This window comes from Durio zibethinus, chromosome 2 (assembly GCF_047325235.1).
Source record: "Durio zibethinus cultivar Kanyao isolate XHJ-2024 chromosome 2, ASM4732523v1, whole genome shotgun sequence".
Lineage (NCBI taxonomy): Eukaryota > Viridiplantae > Streptophyta > Magnoliopsida > Malvales > Malvaceae > Durio > Durio zibethinus.
Window position 1 is genome coordinate 15,512,943 of NC_143163.1, and position 13,373 is coordinate 15,526,315.

The 13,373-nt window shown below is 39.1% G+C and overlaps 3 pseudogenes; all 3 read right to left on the bottom strand.

Moving 5' to 3' along the window:
* Positions 1-1,868: 1,868 nt before the first annotated feature.
* On the bottom strand, positions 1,869-4,945 carry LOC149520067 (25S ribosomal RNA; annotated as a pseudogene).
* A 229-nt stretch (positions 4,946-5,174) lies between these two features.
* LOC149520068 (5.8S ribosomal RNA) lies at positions 5,175-5,330 on the bottom strand (annotated as a pseudogene).
* A 291-nt stretch (positions 5,331-5,621) lies between these two features.
* On the bottom strand, positions 5,622-7,425 carry LOC149520069 (18S ribosomal RNA; annotated as a pseudogene).
* Positions 7,426-13,373: the final 5,948 nt, after the last annotated feature.

The window sequence follows — 13,373 nt, forward strand, 5'->3', positions numbered from 1 at the left end:
AAGCCAGCCCCAGGTGTTAGCACTAGTGAGCCATTTTATGAATTTACAAGTCATAAAAATGGTATTGACATGGCAAAAATATGAAGATATGCCTGAGCCCACCTACTACCCTGTGATGGTGTGCATGATGCATGGCCCAGGCCTAGGACACCCTCGCATGGTGCATGACCTAGCATGTGTTGATGGTGTTTGAGGGAACAACCCATACAAAGTGCCAACACATGTAGATGGCTGTCGAAGCATGTGCTAAGAGTAAAGGCCAACATGTTCTTATGATGGTCGAGGTATGTGCATGTGTCATAGTCCATATGCTAATCTAGGCCTAGGGGTTCTTTCTAAGTCATGAGTCCAGGAGCAGTTTTGGTTCTAGAAGGACAGGGTCGACAGTCAGGGAGACCAAGCCTTGAGGCCTACTAGAGGCCCAACTCATAGGAAACTTGCCCAGAACAATGGTATTGGCAGTGATCAAGACTTCATAGGCTCAGGCATGGTGTTTTGGTTTAACAAAATTAAGCCAGCCCTAGATGCAGGTGCCAGTGAGTGCTTATATGACTTTACAAGCCATAAAAATTGCATAGGCATGGTAGAAATATGAAGATGTACCTAAACCCACCTACTGCTTAGTCATGGTACGCATAATGCATGGCCCAAGCCTAGGATACCCTCGCATGGAGTATGGCCTAGCATGTGCCGATGGTGTTTAAAAAAACTACCCACACAAAAGGCTAGCATATGCCGAGAACAAGGGCTAACATGTCTCGATGGTGGTCGAGGCATATGTATGTATCACAGTCTACATGCTGGTCCAAGCTTAGGGTTTCTCTTCGAGTTGAGGAGCAGTTTTAATTCTAAGGGGATAGGGTCAATAGCTAGGAAGACCAGGCCTTAAGGCTTGCTGAAGGCCCAAGTCATGGGGAACTAACTCAGAATTGTGGTATTGGCAATAATGAAGACTCAAGAGGCTCAAGCACAGTGTTCAAGTTTGGTAAAATTGAGCTAGCCCCAAGTGTGAGCATTGGTGAGTGGTTATAGGAATTTACAAGCCATAAAAATGGCATTAGCATGGTAGAAACATGAAAATGTGCTTGAACCCATCTACTTCCTAATCATGGTCATATGGTGCATAGCCCTAGCCTAGGATATCTTTACGTGGTATGCGACTCAGCATGTGCTAATAGTGTGCAAGGGAACTACCTGCATAAAGGGCCAACATGTGCCGATGGTGGTCGAAGCATGTGCTGAGACTAAGGACTAACATGTCTTGATAGTGGTCAAGGCATTTGCATGTGTCACGATCCATATCTTAGTCCCAGCCTAAAGGTTCTCTCTTAGTTGAGGAGCTATTCCAATTCTAATGGGATAGGGTTTAACAGCTAGGGGGACCAGGCCTTAAGGCCTACTAGAGGCTCAGGTCATAGGGAACTAGCCCAAAATAGTGGAATGGGAAACAATCAAGTCTCCAGAGGCTTAGGTATGGTGTTTACATTTGAAATAATTGAAATAGGACCAAGCCTAGGTGCGAGCATTAGCGAGCACTTATATGAATTAACAAGCCATAAAAATGCCACTAGCATGACAAAAATTTAAAGATGTGCTTAAACCCACCTACTGCTTGATCGTGGTGTACATGGTGTGCTTCCTAGGGCCAGGATACCCTCGTATGGTGCATGGCCTAGCAAGTGCTAATAGTGGTTGAACCATGTGCCGATAGTGGTTAAAGATGTGTCAAGACTATGGGCCAACATGCCTCAATAATGGTCAAGGCATGAGCATGTATCACAGTCCCCAAGCTGGTCTAGGCCCAGGGGGTTTCTTTGAGTTAAAGAGCAATTCCAATTCTGGCAAGATAGTGTCTGATAGCTATGGGGACTAGGCCTTGAGGCCTATGCAAGCCCAGGTCATGAGCAACTATCCAAGAATAGCGATGTTCAGGTCTAACAGAATTAAGCTAGGCTTAGGTGCAAATGTAGGTGCGTGATGCATGGGCACATGATTAAACCTAAGAGTGAGCATCGATGATCAAGATGTAGGTGCATGTTTAGACCTAAGTATAAGCATGCCTAAACATAGTCTTAGGACATCAATGGATAAAAAAGTAATTTCATTATGAACACTTAGCTACCACAAGCCAGTTATCCTTGTGGTAACTTTTTTAACACCTCTAGCTTCAAATTCCAAAGGTCTAAAGGATTAATAACCATGCTTTCATGATTCATATCTATAAGTGAAATCAAAATCAAATAAGCATTTACCCTTTTATTTCACCTGAGATTTTTATTCTCTTTAGTTCATTTTAGGACACCTATATTATTTTTTAACTGTTGTGCCACGCTAGCCAAACTCCCTACCTAACAATGTCTTCTACCTGGATCGACCAACTGAGGCTGACCTTAGGTCCAAAAAAAGAGGTCATGCCCCATCTCTGATTCACAGAATAAGTAAAATAATGTTAAGAATAGTGGTATTTCAATTTTGCCTAAGGGCTCCCGCTTATCCTACACCTCTTAAGTCATTTCACAATGTCGACTAGAGTCAAGGTCAACAGGGTTTTTTTTCCTTATAAATTTCACCAAGCCCATTCCCTTGGCTATGGTTTTGTTGGATAGTAGATAGGGATAGTGGGAATCTTGTTAATCTATTCATGAGCATCACTAATTAGATGATGAGGCACTTGGCTACCTTAAGAAAGTCATAGTTATTCTCGCCATTTACCCATGCTTGGTTGAATTTCTTCGCTTTGACATTTAGTGCACTTGGTAGAAATCACATTGCGTAAGCATCCATAAGGACCATCGCAATGCTTTGTTTTAATTAAACAGTTAGATTCCCCTTTTTGATCTAGTTTTGAGTAAACTATTCATTGCTTGGGGAAGGGCCCTGAAGGAGCCATTCCCAGTTTATCTCCCAACCAGCATGCAGTGACTTACTCTTATCGTGGGAGCAACTCAAACAGTGCATCGATAGCCAATAGGTTCAGGATTGGGACCCCCATGCCCAACCTTCAAAACCAATCCTCTTCCCAAGGTTACGAATCCATTTTGTTGACTTCCCTTACCTACATTGTTCCATTGACCAGAGGCTATTCACCTTCGAGACTTGATGTGGTTATGAGTACAACCAAGGGTGGATGACACTCGATCCTTCAAATTTTCAAGGGTCGTTGGGGGTGCACCAGACACCATGTAACATGCGGTGCTCTTTCGACAACTAGACCTTACCTCTAACTATGCCATTTCCAGGGTGGACAAGCCATTAAATAGAAAAGATAACTCTTCTCGAGGCCCCCCACCGATGTCTTTGGACTCTTTAACATTGTTGTCAGCTACCCTGTCTCGGTTTAGAAATTTTAACTTGATTTTTTTTAAGCTTGCACTGGACACACTATCGGACGAGCTTTTCCCATTTTTTAGAATCGACTAACCCATGTGGAAGTGCCTTTCACATGAAACCTTCCCCTTTTTCAACCTTCAAAGTTCTAATTTGAATATTTGCTATTACCACCAAGATCTGCACTGATGGCCGCTTTACCTAGGCTTATGCCTTAAGTTTTACGATGACAAACATGCCTTCTTACTCATCAGGGCTTAGCCCTTGCCCTGACAGTCAAGTATGGGTTACGCCCTTAAGCACCATCTATTTTTACGCCTAGTTGATTTGACAAGTGAGTTGTTATACACTCCTTAGTGGATTTTGACTTTCATGACCACTGTCTTACTATTTAATCGATCGCCACCCTTTTTAGGTTCTAGGTTAGCATGTAGTCGATCACCATAACCTAACTGTCAACATATCCTACATTGCTAATTCTGCTAACCAAAAATGGCCCATTGGAGCTCTTGATTCCATGGCGTGGCTTAATGAAGCAATTGTGCCATCCTACCTATTTAAAGTTTAAGAATAGGTCAAGGCCATTAAGCCCCTGATGCCTCTAATCATTAGCTTTACTGAATAAAACTCGCTAAGGGCTCCAACTATCTTAAAGGAAACTTCAAAAAAAACCAGGTACTAGACAATTCGATTAGTCTTTCACCCTTATACCTAAGTCAAATGAATGGTTTGCATGTTAGTATCAATACGGGCCTCCATTAGAGTTTCCTTCAGCTTCACCTTTTTTAGGCATAGCCTATCATCTTTCAAGCTCCAACAGGCATACTGGCACTAGAACCCTTTTCTAAAGATCAAGGTCGATTGGTGGTGCACTCGTGAGGGATCCCATCAATTAGCTTTCTTATGCCTTATGGGTTTCCTAAACCATTGACTCGCACACATGTCAGACCCCTTGGTCCATGTTTCAAGATGGGTCAGATAGGAAGCTCGTAGGCTAACACCAAAAGCATGTAGATGTCGAGGCACATTTAGATGGTGGATGGTACATTCCATGATCATGGCAACAATGTCTCCATGGGCATATCGAAAAATCAAGCTTAGGCTGCCATTATGACCTGTGTCAGTCTATGCCCTAAGTCAATCGAAGGATCGATTGTCAGCACACCACATCTGATTGGGGTGCATCGCTAGCCCTTATCTGCTTCCCTTTTAACAATTTCAAGCATTCTTTGACTCTCTTTTCAAAGTTCTTTTCATCTCCCTTGTTGTACTTGTTCATTATCGATCTCTCGCCCATATTCAGCCTTGGATAGAATTTACCACTTAATTGGGGCTGCATTTCCAAACAACCCAACTTGTACACAACACCTTATGATATGATAAGGTCTAGGCATAATGGGGCTTGCACCTTCTTTGACACCCTTTTCAGAGGACTTAGGCCTATTCCATCGTTGAGGATGCTTCTTAATACTGAAATTTGGATGCTAAGGCAACCCGATTCTCAAGCTAGGCTTTTTTTGATTTGCTCATTATTACTAGCAGAATGTTGGTAAGTTTCTTTTCCTCTGCTTATTGAAATGCTTAAACTCAACGAGTAATCTTTCTTAACCTAAGGTCATGATGAGAGCATTGACCGAGCAATACAAGGGGTACGATGAGGTCAGTACAGACAACAAGCGTGCGTTACTAGAGATAAGGCACACAATGAGCTTTACCGTCAACAATCACAGTGTTGTTGTTGTTAAGGACTCACTTTTGGGCCAACCATGATTGATGAGATCATGGAAGGCCATCTTTCACCCCTTCACCTAGAGCTGAATGGGTGAGGGTTGGGGGGCGATGATGCATGACTGCTAGGCAGGCATGCCCTTGGCCTAATGGCTTTAGGTGCAACTTACATTCAAAGACTCGATGGTTTATGGGATTCTACAATTCATACCAAGTATCACATTTTGCTATGCTCTTCATCAATACGAGAGCCAATATATCTATTACAAAGAGTCATTTTGGTTTTTCATGACAAAAGGAACCATGGTGCCACCTGCACATGTACCACAAATGAAATGACGATGGCACATGCACTCTTTTTCATTCTAGTTTCATGGTATGATTCATGTTGGGGGTTCATTATTTGGCCGCGGGTGATGATACTAATCGTTTTGTCCACCTAAAAGGCAAAATGAAGTAATCATTGTGCACGACTAAGGCTAGAAAGGGCTTAGGGCATGGAGGCACCCTCGCCCCCTCGGTGTTTCATTAATGCATTCGTGGGTTGTTCATTGAGTTAGTTTTGACAATTATCCTTCTACAGGTTCACTTACAAAAATCTTGTTTCAACTTCTCCTTTTTCTAAATGATAAGGTTTAGTGGACTTCTTATGATGTTGTGGGCAACAAACCATCAACATTGTCATGATCCGAACACTTAATCGGACCATTCAATCAATAGGAGTGATGGACAATGTATACAAAAAGTAGGGACATAGTAAACTCAAGCTGATGACTTATGGTTATTAGGATATTCTTGTTGAAGACCAATAATTGCAATGATCTATTCCCATCATGATGAAATTTCAAAGATTAACTCAGTCCTATCAATCAAGGCTATATACTTGTTGAATACATTAATGTAGCAAGTGTGCAGCCCAAAAAATCTAAGGGTATCACAAAGTTGTTATTGCCTCAAACTTTCTTGGCCTAAGCTACCATAGTCCCTTTAAGAAGCTACCCACAAAGGATCACCTCTGTTTAGCTAGTTAACAGGCTGAGGTCTCATTCGTTAATAAAATTAACCAAACAAATCAATCCACCAACTAAGAATGGCCATACACCATCACCCATGGAATCAATAAAGAGCTCTCAGTCTGTCAATCCTTACTGTGTCTAGACCTTGTAAGTTTCCCTGTGTTAAGTCAAATTAAGCCGCAGGCTCCACTCTTGATGGTGCCCTTCCATCAATTCCTTTAAGTTTTAACCTTGTGACCATACTCCCCCCAAAACCCAAAGACTTTGATTTCTCATAAGGTGAAGGTGGAGTCCTAAAAGTAAATCCATTAATCCCTGCTTGGCATCATTTATCGTTGAGATTAGGACAATATCTGATCATCTTCAAGCACCTAACTTCATTCTTTATCAATGAAAACTTCTTTGGCAAATGCTTCCGCAGTTGTTCATCTTTCATAAATCCAAGAATTTCACCTCTAACTGTAAAATATGAATGCCTCTAACTATCCTTGTTAATCATTACTATGATCCTAAAGGCCAACACAATAGGATCAAAATCCAATGATGTTATCCCATGCTATTGTATACAAGCATAGGCCTACTTTGAGCACTTTAATTTTTTCAAAGTAATAGCATTGGAGGAATGACCAAGCTATTAAGGCCTAAAGTGCATCACCAATAGTAGGGACCAATAGACTGGTGCTCACCATAAGGTAGACCAGATAGCCCAACCGTAGTTTCAACTATGAACTTTTTAACTGCAACAACATAAATATACATTATTGAAGCTAGAATTACCACAGTTGCTAGCACCAGACTTAACCTCTGGTGGATCATCGTTAAGGGATTTAGATTGTACTCATTCTAATTACCAAACTCATAAAGCCTGGTATTGTTATTTATTGTCACTACATCTTCATGCTAGGATTGGATAATTTGCACATCTACTACCTTCCTTGGATGTGATAGTCATTTCTTAGGCTTTCTCTCCAAAATTGAATCCTAATTCTTAGCTACCTGACACCACCATAGTAGGCAATTATCCTACCATCAAAAGTTGATAGGGCAAATTTGAATGATGTGTCGTCGACACAAAGGTTGTGTGATCCATCAAGTTATCATGAATCATCAAAGCAATAGGCAAAGCCCGCATTGACCTTTTATCTAATAAATGCATCCTATTAAGAATTCAGGGTTTGTTGTATGTATTAGCTCTCAAATTATTATAGTTATCTGAATGCTAGATACCATCTAAAAAATTATAACTGATTTAATGAGCCATTTGCAGTTTCATAGTTTGAATTAGTTCATACTTATACATGCATGGCTTAATCTTTGAGACAAGTATATGACCACTAGCAGGATCAACCAGGTAGCATTCCTTTGGGATGTTGGCACTGCATGGGCCTCAATACACTAACTAAGGTACAAAGAGAGCCAACACAAAGCACAAGCATCATGCATGTTAAGCATGTAAAATGCATAGCAGCAAACAAAAAAGGGCTGAGGGCTCAGACCTACAAAACATTCCACATCTAAAAGCATGATCAAACTCTAGTGCATCAATATGGCCATAGGGGTTTGGGTGGCACACTTTGGACATGTGGCACAATTAAAGTTTGACCCGTAGCCTTTAATGACACAAAACGGATGAGGGAATGTAAGACATCTTATTTCCATCAATTTAGGTATGCAACACAGGATCCTGATCACATCTTTAGGGTACAATAACCACATAGGGTAAGATTGAAAAGGATGATGGGTTGATAGTTCGATGTATTAAGCATAGAGCCTGTTAACATGCACATCACTCATATGCCCATTGCTTACAAGTGGTAGCATCCACACACACCGATCCACAACCCACCCAATCAATGACTTGATAAGCAAGTGAAGGAAATGATGCATGAGGTCACGCCACAATCGCTTGGCATGGGGAAAACATAAGCAAGGGCCACAGACTGTCCCTGCCATCCAATAAGCAATAATGGCACAACACCACCAATGTTGGATCTGGTTGGGATTGCATATGTAAACTCTACTGTCACCATCCTAAGGGGATCTTGCTCGATTAAGAGACTTATTCTTGGGGTCTTAGGAGGTATCAGCTGCATGCATGAGTTTGGCCAAGTTAAAGCATTTTTTGGGGTCGACAAGAAGGGACCATGAGACCACCAAATACATAAGATACTTTGCCAGAGCAAGCTCGTGGCCACAGCTTCTGCTTGCATAACCCGAGGGAGCTGTTGCTTGATTTAAGGACTTGGTCTTGGGGTATTGGCAACATCAACTATAGGCACGGACTTGAGCTTGGCCTTTTTCGAGTGCACAATAATCAGCCTAGGCCATGGGCTTCTATGGGTCATTAGTGCAACCAATCTCTAGACTACATGGCCAGAAGGCATGAATGGCCTAGATTTTACCCTAGGGATGTTGCATGGTTGTACATAATGAGAGGCCCATCATCACACCTACTCTTTTCGTGGGGGAAAAAAGGTGCCCAAACAACCACCCCTTAAAGAGCATAATAGATTTTACAAATATAATAGCAGTAGACATTAAAGTATCTAAAATGGGGATACTTTTTTCAAATAAGCATATCCCACACCAAGGGTTTGTAAGTGCCTGTGGTGGTTGAGGCATATGCCCACACCAAGGCCCAACATGTGTCGATGGTGTTCAAAGCAAGTGCTTGCAGTAAGGGCTAGCATATGTTAATGGTGTACAAGGTAACTACTTACATTAAAAGCCATCTTTTTTTAATGCTGATCAAGGTACGTGCTTATACCAAAGGCCAACATAAGCTGATAGTGGTCAAGGCAAGTGGCTATGTCATGAGCCCTGACCTAAGACTCAGAATCTATATGGCCTTAGGCTTGGAATTACCTTTTTCTAGCCGAAGTCAGCCTAAAACACAAGCGTGCGGGCACTAGAACAATTAAAAAGATAGAATGCACAAGTTTAAAAAAATAAGAAAATAATAGAATTGCTAGAATATGCACTATATATTAAAAAAGCAAAGTGTTTGATGATGTACAAAAGAGGGTGGGGCAACCCTCTATTTATAGTTGAAACCCCTAACTAAACTTATGGCTAAACCCTAGAATCATAAGATTACAATATCTCTTAAAAATCAGGGATTACATAGAATACACATTAATACAGAAGTCTTCTCTTGATTTTTAGGGTCAACCAGATCCTATTGAAGGCTCATGCCGATCTTGGTTGCTTTTCGAAGATCCTGGAGTGCACTTACTCTTTTGGGCCCTTTTGGATGTGGTACGAGCATCTTACAGGTCTGGCCTTGGCTGTACGGGCAAGCTGTATGCTGTGTGGATGGTTTTGACTCCTTTCTAAGGCTTAGTGTGCAAACCCCTACCAATGTCCCTAGCGTACAAGCCTTAACCTTTGGTGCTCAAGCTTGTGTGCCTAATGCACCCTCCCAAGGCATGACATTCTCCCCCACCTAATTATGCAATGCCCTTGTTGCATTTTCTACATGGAACTGCCTGATCTAGTCTAAAAACTACCATAAGTTTTTTGTTGGCTCCCAGCTCACCTTACTATTTAAAAGTCACTTTTAATGCACAAGTACTCTTGTCTTGGTTAATAGTTCTTCTACCTCACTTCCCAGTTAGCTATAATGTTGTAGACCTCCCTTTCATATGAGGCGCTTGCTCCCAATGGTGCACACTTTGACTCTGCCCATCCTGGATCTCTCTTATCTTCATTGAACAACTTGAGCATGCTAAAATGGAACATCCGATGTACCTCAACTTGGGTGGGATATCCAACTTGTAAGAAAACTTGCCTACCCATTTGAGAACTCTGAAAAGTCCATCATACCTTCAGACTAGGGACTTGTGTAGCCCCCTATGGTGTACAATGGGATATAGCTTCACCAACATCAAGTCTCTTACTTGGAGCTACATATCCCTCCTATTTTGGTCTGCCCACTTCTTCACTCTTTTCACAACTTTGTGGAGACAGACTTTGGCCAAGTCAGCTTATTCCTGCCAAGCCTTGGCAAACTTGTATACTGCTGGATTCAACCCTGTATAACCTATAGCAATTGAACCGGTTGTTAGTGATTGCTAACCTGTCACAATCTCAAATGGACTCTGGTTCGTTACTTCACTTCTTTGTAAGTTATAAGAAAATTAGGTAACATCTAATAGCTTTGGCTAGTCTTTTTGCATGGCATTCACATAGTGCCTGAGGTAGACCTCTAATAGTCCATTCATACCTTAGCCTGCCCATCAGTCTGTGGATGTATGCTGGTGGAAAAGTTCAAGTTTGGCCCTAACAGCTTAAACAACTTAGTCCAAAACTTGTTCGTAAAATGGCTATCTCGATCACTAACAATAGTCTTTGGTACTCCCTAGTACTTTACCATATTTTTTAGGAACAATCGAGCTACCTCATTGGACAGGCACTCCTTGGTTGCTAGAATGAAAATCCCATAATTGGAAAACCTGTTCACCACTACTATGATGCTTTTGAACCCCTTTGACTTGGGTAGACTAACACTAAAGTCCAAAGTGATGCTCTTCTATTATCGCTCTGGCACTGGCAGAGGCTCCAAGAGACTACATGGTTTCTTGAACTCTACCTTGTCCTGCTAGCACACAAGACAAGTTTTCACATAGGCCTCCACATCGTCCCTCATATGCAACCAGTAGTACTGATCCTTTAGCAAAGCCAAGATGTGACTCACTCTTGGGTGTCCCTTAGCAAAACTTCCCTGTGGAGTTTTCCTTGTTGCGACACAAATAGCCTACTACCCTTGGTGTACAACAAGCCATCCTGCAACCAAAACCACCTAGTTTTACCTTGCTGGGCATACTCGATAAGAGCCTTGGCTATAGGATCATGCACAACCCCTTCCTTTATGTGCGGCATCAAAAACTCCTTTAATTGGCTAATGGCAACAAGGTTCACCTTCCTACTCAAGGCATCAGTCACCATGTTCACCTGTCCTAGCTTGTACTCTAACCTGAAATCAAATTCCATAAGAAAATCCTACAATGGGCTTCTTTGGGATATAGTTTCTTAACTAGAAGTAGCTAGTTGCCACATTATCCGTTATGACCATAAAACCTCGACCCTAATAGGTAACGCCGCCAAGTGTGCAAGTAGTGCACCACTACTTCATCTCTTTCTCTTGAATTGTGTACCTGCACTCAATCTTATTAAACTTTATGCTTTCAAACATGATCGGATGACCCTCTTACATTAACATGCCCCTTATTGCTAGTTTGATGCATTTGTATGCACCTCATATGGCTTAGCATGGTTTGGGAAGGCCAAGACTAGCTCTTCGATCATAGTCTGCTACAACCGATCAAAGGCTTCCTAGCACCTTATGCTTCATTCTCATACTCTCTTTTTTCTTGAGCAAGTCAATCAAGGCATGGGTATGGCTGAGTGACCACTGATAAAGCGCCTGTAGTAGTTGACCAGCCCAAGGAATAACCTTAATTTAGTGACCTTCGCTGGTAGTTCCCACTCTAGGATGGCGTGCACCTTGCCTTCATCCATGCGTATTTTGCCACCTTCCACTATTTGGCCTAAGAATGGGATCTCCTACTGGGCAAATAAGCATTTCTCCCTCTTGACATACAGCTTGTGTGCTTGCAACACCTTGAACACCTATCTCAAGTGGTCTACATGCTCTCCCAATGTCTGGCTGTAAATCATAATGTCATCAAGATAAACCACAACAAAGCGATTAAGAAACAACTGAAGGACCTTAGTCATGAGTATATAGAATGTTGTTGGGGCATAACAATTTGAACAATTATCTATTTCAAATCATTATTATTTTATCTTGTAATAGAACAATTTTTTTTGTTAATATAAGTTTGTTCAAAATAAAATAATACTAATTTATTAATATTTATCAAACCAATTCAGATAGTTATGACTATTTAAGTAATTATTTATTTCAAATTGTTATAACTTTTTATTCTATCATAAAATAATAGTTTTTGTTCATACAAGCTTATTCGGATTAAAATAATACCAATTTATTAATATTTCAACAATTAATAAGTAAAAAATTTAAAACATAAATATGCTTACCAAACTAGATTAAATAGTTATGACTATTTTAATAATTATCTATGTCAAATCATTATGACCTTTTGTTTTGACATAAAAAAATCATTTTGGTTCATATAAACTTATACAAAATAAAATAATACTAAGTTATCAATATTTTGAAAATTAATAATTAAAAGATTTAAAAAATGAATCTATTTAACAAACAATTTTAAATAATTATGACTATTTGAACAATTATCTATTTGAAATCGTTATAGCCTTTTGTTTTGTCATAAAATGATTTTTTTTCTATTCATACAAGCTTATTTTGAATAAAATAATACAAATTTATTAATATTAAGGCAATTAATAAGTAATAGATCTAACAAGTAAATAGAATACCAAACAAATTCAAATCTTTATGACTATTTGAGCAATTATTTATTTCAAATTGTTATGACTTTTTGTTTTGTCATAAAATAATTGTTTCTATTCATACAAGCTTATTCGGATTAAAAAATATTAATTTATTAATATTTTAACAAATAATAAGTAAAAGATTTCAAAAATAAATATGTTTATCGAACAAGTTCAAATGGTCATAAGTGTTTGAATAATTAATTATTTCAAATCATTGTGACCCTTTTTTTGTAATAAAATAATTGTTTCAGTTCATATAAGTTTATTTGAAATAAAATAATACTAATTTATTAATATTCTAAAAATTAATGAGAAAGAGAATTAAAAGATTAATCTATTTGTCGCACATGTTCAAATAGTTATGACTATCTGAACAATTATCTGTGTCAAAATATTATGACCTTTTGTTTTGCCATAAAATAATTGGTTCTATTCATGCAAACTTATTTCAAATAAAATAATATAAATTTATTAATATTCGAACAATTAATAAGTAAAATTTAAAAAACAAATATGTTTTCTAAACATGTTCAAATAGTTATGATTATTTGAACAATTATCTATTTGCAATTGTTATGACCTTTTGCTTTGTCATAAACCAATTATTTTTGTTCATAAAAGCTTATTCAGAATAAAATAATACTAATTTATTAAAATTCCAAAAATTAATAAGTAAAAGATTTAAAAAATAAGTTTGTTTACCAAGTGAGTTTGAATAGTTATGACCCTTCGAATAATTATTTATTTCAAATCATTTTGATCTTTTGTTTTGTCATAAAATAATTGTTTCTATTCATACAATTTTATTTGAAATAAAATAATTCTAATTTATTAATATTCTAAAATTAAAAACTTAGA